This window comes from Phoenix dactylifera, chromosome 6 (genome assembly GCF_051530095.1).
Source record: "Phoenix dactylifera cultivar Ajwa chromosome 6, Ajwa_hap1_PhDact_Kaust_v1.1, whole genome shotgun sequence".
NCBI lineage: Eukaryota > Viridiplantae > Streptophyta > Magnoliopsida > Arecales > Arecaceae > Phoenix > Phoenix dactylifera.
Window position 1 is genome coordinate 6,131,971 of NC_143195.1, and position 10,610 is coordinate 6,142,580.

The 10,610-nt window shown below is 41.8% G+C and overlaps 1 non-coding gene across 1 annotated transcript; it reads left to right on the top strand.

Moving 5' to 3' along the window:
• Positions 1 to 3,686: 3,686 nt before the first annotated feature.
• On the top strand, positions 3,687 to 3,792 carry LOC120106234 (small nucleolar RNA R71). Its single transcript, XR_005508425.2, has one exon. It is a non-coding gene; the product is annotated as a small nucleolar RNA R71 (small nucleolar RNA).
• Positions 3,793 to 10,610: the final 6,818 nt, after the last annotated feature.

Genomic DNA, 10,610 nt, shown 5'->3' on the forward strand with positions numbered 1-10,610 from the left:
GATCGGGACAATACTTGAATAAATCAGGATCATCCCAATAATAGAACTTTACTTGTGAAAAGAATCGGTTCTTATCTTGAGTTGACCAATCATCAGGAATTCGTCCTATGGCAAGGTAATTCACTATGTTTGCAAACCATGGCGTTTTTATTCTTTGTACCTCAAATAATTGTTCATCTGAAAAAGAATCGTGTAAGGGTGAGTTATTTTTACAAGAGGGCTCAAGAAGAATCCTAGATAAGTGGTCCGCTACGACATTTGCAGTTCCTTTCTTGTCACGAATTTCTAGGTCAAATTCTTGTAGTAAAAGAATCCATCGAATCAGACGGGGTTTGGTATCCTTCTTTGCAAGAAGATGTCGAAGGGCAGCATGATCAGTGAATACGGTAACCTTGGATCCTAATAAGTAAGATCGAAACTTGTCTAGTGCGAATACTACCGCTAGCAATTCTTTCTCAGTGGTGGTGTAGTTTAATTGTGCATCTGAGAGTGCTTTACTAGCATAGTAAATGACATGAGGTACTTTATCTAGCCGTTGCCCTAAGACTGCCCCAATAGCATAGTCGGATGCATCACACATTAGTTCAAATGGAAGGGTCCAATTGGGGGGCCGTATGATAGGTGCAGTGGTCAATTTCGAGCGAAGATTTTCAAATGCCTCCTCGCATGTTTTATCAAAGACAAAGGGAGTGTCCTTGGCAAGAAGATTGCACAAGGATTTGGAAATCTTACTAAAATCCTGAATAAAGCGACGGTAGAAACCAGCATGGCCAAGGAATGATCGGATTTGTTTCACAGTTTTTGGTGGAGGAAGATTGGAAATAAGATCGACTTTGGCTTTATCTACTTCAATGCCCCTCTTGGACACGACGTGTCCTAAAACTATGCCTTCTTGAACCATAAAATGGCTCTTTTCCCAACTTAGTACTAGGTTGGTCTCCTTACATCTTTTCAAAACTAAGGTCAAATTGTCTAGACAATCATCAAAAGATAGGCCAAAAACTGAGAAATCATCAATGAACACTTATAGAAAGTTTTCCACCATATCTGAAAAGATGGCCATCATACATCGTTGAAAAGTTGCGGGTGCATTACATAGTCCAAAAGGCATCCTCCTATATGCAAATGTCCCAAATGGGCAAGTAAAGGTGGTCTTCTCTTGATCGTCCGGGTAGACAGGTACTTGGTTATATCCAGAATAACCATCTAAGAAGCAGTAGAAACCTTGACCAGCCAACCGTTCCAAAATTTGATCCATGAAAGGTAGAGGGAAATGGTCCTTCCTAGTTATTGAATTAAGTTTTCTATAGTCAATGCACACGCGCGAACCCGTGGTTGTGCGTGTTTGTATTAATTCTCCTTCCGTATTCTCAATCACAGTGATACCTGATTTCTTGGGTACCACTTGTGTCGGACTAACCCACTTACTATCAGAAATTGGATAAATGATTCCGGCATCTAATAACTTCACCACTTCTTTCTTGACTACCTCCTTCATGTTAGGATTGAGTCTTCTTTGCATTTCTCGGGTGGGCTTTGCATCATCTTCGAGATGAATTCGATGCATGCAAACAGAGGGGTCAACCCCTTTCAAATCGGCTACAGACCATCCTACGGCATGTTTATTTTCTTCTAGCACCCTCAAAAGTTTACCCTCCTGTTCAGTAGATAAGTTGGCTGCGATAATTACAGGGAGGCTATCTTCTGGTCCTAGAAAGGCATACTTAAGATTTGTTGGAAGTGGCTTTAACTCAAGTTTAGGTGGTGAATCAATGGAAGGACAAAGTGGTGTGCTAGCAATGGGGGGAAGAGGTTCAGGTCGGATCTTCCAAGGAAGGGAACTCATGGGAGATTGATTATCGAGTAAGATGTTAACTTCTTCTACGGCCTTATCTATATCAAAGTTGTCAATGTCAAAATGGGCCAAACATGCCTCTAAGGGATCATTTGCTAAGATGTAGGGAAGGGCGTTCTCTACAAGATCATCCATTTCGTCAATTAGGCAACACTCGTCTTCCCTCACATGTTGGTCAGCGGCATGAAATACATTCAACTTAATTTTCATGTTCCCAAATGATATATCCATTGCCCCAGTTCTACAGTTAATACAGGCATTGGCTGTAGCTAAAAAGGGACGACCAAGAATCACAGAAATTTGTTTTTTTATGTTGGGCATATGTTCCATATCAAGAACGATAAAATCTACTGGAAAATAGAATTTGTCTACCTTGACAAGAACATCTTCAATCATCCCCCGTGGTATCTTCACAGATCGATCAGCCAATTGTAAGGACACCGAGGTAGGTTTTAATTCACCTAACCCAAATTTTTCATAGACTGAATAGGGTAGAAGATTCACACTTGCCCCTAGATCTAAAAGTGCTCGATCAATGGAGTTATCTCCTATGACACAGGAAATAGTGGGAGCGCCAGGATCTTTGAATTTTGGAGGGGTGTTGTGTTGGAGAATCGAACTTACCTGTTCAGTAAGTAGGACCTTTTTAGGCACATGTGTCCTAGATTTCCGCTTTTGGGTGCAAAGGTCTTTGAGAAATTTGGCATAGGAGGGAACTTGTTTGATGGCATCAAGGAGTGGGAGGTTGATTTTAACTTGTTTGAAGACCTCCATCATCTCTTCTAGTGAAGTTCCCTTTTTGCCAAATGGAGAGGATGCATTAAGTGCTTCAGGGAATGGAGCCTTTGGAATGTGGGTTGTAGCAGATGGTGAACTAGTTGAAGAAGGTTTTGGATTTTAATGTGATATGGTCTGTTCCTCTTCTTCACCTTCCTTATTGTTACCTTCCCCAACCTTATTATCTATTATACGTCCACTCCTTAGGGTAGTCAAAGCATTGGCTTGCTCATGATTTAGTCGAGTTTCTTGAGCCACGTATTGTCCCCTAGGATTACTCATTGGTTGACTTGGAAGCTTACCTTCCTCTCGCTTGTTTAATGCATTAGCTAGTTGACCCATTTGGGATTCTAGCTTAGCAATTGATTGCGTGTGAGAGTGCAATAGTTGTGTGTTTGCCTCCAAACCTTGAAGGGCAGTCAACACCTTCTCCTCAAAGGCTGTATTTCTTTGGGTTGGAGGAGGAGGGTGCTGAAATTGAGTTGAGGGACGGTAGGGATGAAAATTCTGAGGGTTTTGAAAATTTTGGGAGAAGGGTTGGGAGGTATTAGAAGCTTGCTGCCTCCAAGAAAAATTTGGTTGATTCCGCCATCCCGGATTATATGTATTGGAAAATGGATCATTACCCGGTCTGGGCTGTGTTTGGGCAGCATTGATGTGTTCTTGCACGAGTTCGGGATATTGGGGTGCTGAGGGGCACTCATGAATAGGATGCGATGGGCTAGAACAGATAGCACACACTTGTGCTTGGGAAGAGCTAACGACATGTCCTCCTATCATTAGTTGGTCAATCTTATGGGACAATGCATCTACCTTGCTAGACAGGTCCGTAGAATGACTTATTTCACAAATGACCCCTTTTCTTTGAAAATTCGGGGATGCTTGACGAGAACATGAAGCATGGTGGAGGGAGTTTTCATTAAGATTTTCAAATAGTTGCCATGCTTCATGCTCATTTCGAAGCATGAAAGTCCCCCCGCATGCAGCATCGATCATCTGACGGTTTCGTTCAGTCAAACCATCATAAAAACATTGCATTAGCTGCCACTTAGGTATTTGATGATGAGGGTATTTACGGATTAGGTCCCGAAATCTCTCCCAAGTTTCATGAAATTCTTCTCCCTCGGTTTGGGAGAAGCTTGTAATGGCACGTCTAAACTGGTTCGTTCTTCCTATGGGAAAGTATTTTTTAAGAAATTCTTGTTGCATTTGATCCCAAGAATGAATTGAGTTAGCTTCTAAAGAATTCAGCCATTGTTTGGCTCTATCTTTAAGGGAGAAGGGGAATAACCTAAGTTTCAGAGCATCATCAGTGAAGTTCTGAATCTTGACAGTGGTGCAAATCTCAAGAAATTCATCTAAATGTTTGTATGGGTCTTCATTGGTGAGCCCATAAAAAGATGGGAGCATTTGGATCACACTAGGCTTTATTTCATATTGTACAGCTGCTACCTCAGGTAATCGAATGCAAGATGAGGAAGTGTAAATAGTGGGAGTAAAGTACTCCCTCAGGAGTTTGGATTGTTCTTCAGCCATCTTAAGAGGTGGGGATGATTCTAATGTTCTGATCTTAGCTCGAATGTTCCTAAGGGTTCGTTCTATTTCAGGGTCAAAAGGTAATAGGTTTCGTACTCTAGAACGACTACCGTGCATACACTAGTACTCGATCAATCAAGCATGCAATAAAAGAGAAAAGCATATCAATCCTAGTCTTTGTCCTAAAATCACTAGACAGCTCCTAACTGGTTTGAAGAGGGCACCTAAGCCTCCAATCCGGTCTAATGAACCGAGTTGACCAGGTAAGCTCCCAGGTAAGTGGAGGGGTCACGATGCGTTCGCAAAGGTCCCACTTAAAACCCACTTGCCTCGAACAGATGAACTGTCTCCCTTATAGGGACAAAGCTTGCCTAGACATCAACTAAGCCACAGAGCGAAATTGGTGCAACCTTCGGTGATCTTCGTCCTATTGAGCTCGAATGTTCCTAGGGGCCAACGTCTAATTGATTTTAATTAAAGATGACACTATGTGAGATTGAGTTCACCTAAGTTGGGCAAGAGTCCAGTGATGAAATCCGGCTCTTATCTTGTTGGGGTGATTGCCCTTACTATGTGCAAATTGATTTGTGTATGTGTATCAAGCATGCATTCACAATTTTGCTATAATTAAAATCAAACAATCACTACAAAATTTCAAACCAATAATTAATTTAAATAAGAAAAGTTTAGAGGTTACCAAAGGGAATTTTTCCAGCAATTTATTTATTTTTTTTTTTTTGCAAACCTCTAGAGCATTTCTTTTCCGGCAGTTCTCCTTTTGATCATCCCAGATTTTTTTCCTCGATTCCTGATCAAATAATATATATAAAAAAAAATAAAAATTAGTAAGGAAGAAAAAGAGGATAAGAAAAGTAACAATAATAGAAATTTTTTTTTAATTTTTTTTTTAATTTTTAAATATTTTTTTTAATAAGAAAAATAACTATGCTAGCAATCCCCGGCAACGGCGCCAAAAATTGATCGGTTCTTTTCAATTTCAAAAATAAACCACGCAATAGCACGTATACTGTAGGATAGTGATTACGGGTGTCGGTCCACAGGGATTGGAGAATAAGTTATTTTTCTTTTAAAATCAAATCAAGAAGAAGGATTTGCTAACTTGATTTAACTAATGAGTACGAATTGAAATTTTATCAAAGTAAATAGATCTAGGGTTTGGAATCCACCACATAGCATTGCATCAAGGATTGTGTTCTTAATTTTTATCTTTTGGAGAGGCATGCAATTTTGGCTACAAGCCTTTTAAAATAAAAGCATACATAGTGTTAGGAAGATCCATCTTCGGTGTAGCATGAAGTGTCTACCTAAGTATGCTAATCTAGGATGCAGCACACCTCATCTTCCTAGGCATGGATCATCTTAGACTACTTTAGCAAACATGAATAGTAAATGGCATGCTCAAAGTTTAAACATCATAAAAAGATATTTTATTGAAGATAATAATTTAAACAAGCTCCAAAATAATAAAGAAAATAAGAACTACAATGCCCTGATACATTGCTAGGGCTTCATCCAGCCCTAGATTAGATGTTTAGCCGAGCATGGCTTCCGGATGACCTCCCATCTTCAAATGAAATTGATCACCTCCCATTATTCCCAAAATATCACAACTATTCTCTTTCCCCCCCTCTCTCTTCTTTTTTTTTTTCTCTCGGCTTTCTTCTTCTTCTTCTTCATCGAAACAGAGTATCCTCTGTTTCTTTCCTCCACCGAGCTCTCTTCTTTTTTTTTTCTTTCTCTCGGCTTTCTTCTTCTTCTTCTTCACCGAAACAGAGTATCCTCTGTTTCTTTCCTCCACCGAGCTCTCCCTTCCATCGAACGCCCCCTCCCTCCTTTTATAGCCGTCCGGCGCACGCGGAGAGAGGGAAGAAGGAATCACGGCGGCTGATTCCGGGGCGTGGTGTCGGGATGCAGATCGCAGGAGAGGAGGAAGAGGGGCCGCGGGATCTGGTCGGTGATGGCGGAGGGAGGTGCCGACTGATGAAGTGGCGGGGGATCTGGTCGCTCCGGATGCGCCACGGGCGGAAGAATGGGCGACGATGCTGGGATTTCGACGCGGCTGGTTCGCTGATCTTGGAGGAGAAGACGCCGCACGCGGTGATGGCGAAGGGGCCGGATCTCGGCTGCGGGCTGCGTCACAGGCGGAAGACGAGGCGGAGATGCTGGTCACGGGATCGTCGCCGCGGACGGTGGGCGGGCGTGGGAGGTTGCTGGATTACCGGCTAGATGGGAAGAGGTCTCCTGTTGCAACGCTGGGAAGGAGAAGATAAACAGTGAATTCCCAATTTTTTTATTTTTTTTATTTATTTATTTAATTATTATGTATTATTTATTTTTTTCTCTAACACTGTTCACATGAACAATGTTTTCACGAACACTGTTCATATGAACAGTGTTTTCGACATTTTATTTTTTATTTTTTTATTTTTTATTTTTATTTTAACACTGTTCATATGAACAGTGTTTTAACTGGACACTGTTCATATGAACAGTGAATAGTGAATATTTAGTTATTATTATTATTATTATGAATTTTATATGAAGGCAGGTAACGAGTTGGTTAGAAATTGGCTTTGGATTTGCGGTGGGTCATGATCGTTGAGTTGCTTGAACTTGTTCTCGAGCCCAATATCTTTTAAATTTAATTCTTGCTAAGCTGCTTCAGATCGAACTCGATCAGACAAGACTAAAAACCGGACCGTGACCTAATAAAAAGGGTTAATCAAACCTTTGCCCCATACATAATTAATTATAACTTTCGATCGAATCAGGACCAAAACCCATTTAATTATACCCTTAGCTTGATTACAATCCCATCAGGTTACTAAACCGGGTCAACACAATCTCCTCCTTATATATTTTCATGAAAGATTATAACCAGGAGAGAGACAAGTTTAGAGTCTGTTTTGAGAAAAGAATTATTTACCTCTTACCATATTTTAAATTCATTTCAATGTTTATTTAATTTTATGGTAAAATATATATTTATCAGTTTAAAAACATTGATAAGTGCTATGGAAAGATAACTAAATTATAGATTATTAAGCACTTATCAGCAGGTAATAGGTCAGGGTGTCCAACATGGGCAGGTATATCAATAAAGGGGTCAGAAGGCATGAATATTATCTTTTTGTATGGGACTAAATCTTCAATATTAAATATCGCACTAATCCCATAGTCATCAGGAAGATCCATAACATATGCCACTACAAGAAACTTGGACATTAGCGACGCTTTTTTTGGCTATTAGCGACGCTTTTAAGCGTCGGTAGAAACCATCCCGACGCTTTCCAAAGCGTCAGTAAAGTGTCGCCTATGCTACAGTGGAAAAAATATTTTCCGACGCTTTTAAAAACATCGCTAATTCCAATTTAGCGACGCTTTAAAGCGTCGCTCTTTTCCGACGCTTTAAAGCGTCGCGAATTACCATTTGCAAAAAAAAATACCATTTGTTGTCTGCATCTTCCCCCATTCAGAAATACAAACAACCTTCTCGATCGGTACCTTTATTCCATCCGTGCGGAATGGTTGGGTTTGGCTATATAAACAATTATTTTTTTTTAGATCCGCCGATGCGGGACTAAAATGGGATGGCTTTTTGGCTTCCGATGACGCTTTTAACGACGCTTTTAAGCGTCGTTATTTAACAACGCTAAAAAGCGTCGTTAAAAGTCACGTCAATTACAAGTTGACTTCGACGACGCTTTTAAGCGTCATCATTAGCTGACGCTTTTAAAAAACGTCGGCAAATGTTGACGGAAAAATTTTTTTGCCGACGCTTGGAATAAGCGTCGGCAAATAAGAGTCGGTAATTTACTTTTTTTGTGTAGTGTGCATTCGAACTGATTTTCTTTAAGATTTTGAACGGTTCTGCACTACAAGTTTGCAATTTCTTAAATGTATCTGAAGAAAATCGTTCAAGCCTAATTCTTATTATGACGTAATTTTTTTCACTTAACTCTTTATAACGTCTGTATAAATCAGCAAGAAATTTATATTTTAAGTTATTAAAGTGACTACAATTGCTGATTTCTTGATGCAATGAATGTGGATGTGATGCAATTGATTGTGCAGACTCAAAGACTCTATACTGATGAGACATGAAAAATAGGTCTATGGGTTGCCTAGGTTTGTAATCATGCACCAATTCGAATGGACTCATACCTATGGACTTGTTAACCAAACTATTACATGCAAACTCAACTGTCGGTAACATTAAATTACAGGTCCTAGCATATGCACTCGGGTTGAGCTTATGTTGTTGAAGGTTGGGCAAAGATGCCCCGGGAACTATATCAATCGCGTGTTGGATATCACGCATCGGAGGAAGGGCATCCAGAAGATCATCAGGGACTACAAAATGAAACTCCTCTAGAAGGAAAACTACTACTGGAGAATGTTCAAGGTTGGACTCCGCATGGGTATCTTTAGCTACAAGTGCCAACTCAGGTGACTGGCTCTCAATATCTTTCACTACCTCTTCGATAGTAGTGATGTGAAGTGGCTTGGTTGTACTTAGATCAATAGTCTCCTTTTGGGAATCATTTTGGACAAAGTCTAAAGGTTCGTGTTCAAAGTCTTCTTCATATTCTTCTATATTTGGTTCATAGACTTCTTCGACATATTCGACCTCTTGGCTCCTAACTTCTGATTCAGTAATCAGGTAGGTTCTAATGGAACATTGGGATGCTATGTGGTCGAATTGTTGACACCTTGAGCATTGGGTTTGGTGCCCAATAAAATGGGGAAGGATTACAGGTGGTGCAACCAAACCGATTTTAGGTTGGGCTGCAATAGGGGTTGGCGGTGTAGGGGTCCTAGAATTTTGCATGAGCTCACGGATCTCTTGTGTGAATTTCTTGTATCCAGCCCGCATGCCAATGATCTGTTCTATGATAGACCTCAAAATGTCGGAATTCATGGTAGCTACAGGGATTTTAGGTTGATTGAGATAGTACTCCATATCACTACAGGTTGGCATGCAATGATGACACTGGGTGATGATGTGAAATGCAGTGTCACCAATGAAACCCTAATAACTATGATGTAGGACCAAATTTGATGCAGGACAACCTACTAATGCAATTTATTATGATTTCAGAAATCAGCAAGTCTTCACAAGAATAACTTAAAATTTAAATGTTGCTGATTTTTACTTCGGTTATTCAGAATTAAGGATTAAGATTATTCAATTTAAGAAATTAGATTGCAATCAAGTAGTACAGTTGTTCTGATCCTAAAGTAATCTGATCGAATAATATTGAGAATTATCCTGTTGCTAAGGTGTGCTAATTTAATATTTGGATTTAAATGGTGGGTAGGATGGGTGTGGTAGTAAATGTTCTAGGTTTTGCAGTTTAACTTAAAAATAAGTTTTGGCTAAAATAGGAATGTCATGCAAGAGAACTAGAACATAACTAGATAAACAAGCCCAAAAGAAAGAAGAACGTCACCTGTGGTGGATACAGTCCACCGAAAATGTCCGTTGTAGAGTCTCGAACCCGAAATTGGCACCGGACGAAGTTAGCTGGAGCTGTAGACCTTGAACTGCAGCACAAAGACCTTCTGAGTTTCTGGAATGGGCTGAAGAAGATGCTGGATCGGGCCTGTAATAGGATCTGCGGCCAATTGGGCTTGAACCACGCTATAGTAAACGGCTGGGCTATCGGAACAGATTCGGGCCGTAGAGGTGGACTGGGCTGGTGGCCTGCTGGACAAGTGACAACAGGGCTAGAAGGGGGGGTTTTGGTGGAGTGTAAGGCGGGCCTAAGGAAGCCCGCGATGGTGGCTTGGATGAATGCGACAAGGGGGGTGGGTGACCGAGGGAAGGAGGTGACGAAGTGATGGTGCTCGGCGGGAGGAGGAAGCGACCAAAGGGAGGCGGGACAAGGAAGCGGCGCTCTCGGGTGGCGCAGTGGCGGATGGTGGACGAAAGTGGAGACGATGAAGAAGGGGAACTCGGCGGCCGGCAGCGGACGGCCTGCGGGTGGCGACGGAAGTGGGCGTACGGTGGTGCTTCGGCGGGGCGAGGGAGGCGGGGTGCCTCGGGTGGGATGAGGTTGAAGGGAGGCAGGGCGAGGGAACCGATGGCGGATGAAGCAATTGGGAGTCTTGGGCGGCGGCTGACGGAGGAAGAGGACGGCGCTGTGGTGGAGGCGGTCGCAGCACAGGGCAGCACTGCATGTCGGCGGCAGTGGCAGATGGCAGCGCTGTGACGAGGAGGTGGCGACGTCGGCGGCGTCGATGGCGGCGGCGGCGGAAACCCCTTAGGGTTTCCTCTTCGTCAGGACAGAGGTATGTTTTTTTTTTTTTTGGAACTCTTACAGGTTCGGGTTATCAGATTCGGGTTTCGGTTGAACCCGCTTCGATAACTGTTAGCCCAGCACGTGCAGATCATGTGCAAAAGGAATTTTTTTTTTTT